Consider the following 366-nt stretch of genomic DNA (forward strand, 5'->3'; position numbering starts at 1 on the left):
GATGAAGATTAAAGACTACAGTCTGCAGTATGGATTACACTTCAATATAAAGAAAACCCAAATCCTCACAACTGGACCAATAAACAGCTTCACAATGGATGGAAAAAAGATTGAAATTGTGAAGGATTTCATATTATTTGGCTCTACAGTCAACACCAATGGGGAGGCAGCAGTGAAGACGTCAGATGCATATTGCATTGGGCAAATCTACCGAAGGGCAAAGGACCTCTTTCAAGTGATGAGGAGCAAGAACGTCTCCTTGAAGACTAAGGTGCACCTGACCCAAGACATGTTATTTTCAATCACCTCTTATGCATGAGAAAGCTGGCCAATGAATAAGGAAGACTGAAGAAGAGTAGATGCTTT

Source organism: Orycteropus afer, unplaced genomic scaffold (assembly GCF_000298275.1).
Source record: "Orycteropus afer afer isolate SDZICR_OR568_19922 unplaced genomic scaffold, OryAfe1.0 scaffold01435, whole genome shotgun sequence".
In the NCBI taxonomy this organism is placed as follows: Eukaryota; Metazoa; Chordata; class Mammalia; order Tubulidentata; family Orycteropodidae; genus Orycteropus; species Orycteropus afer.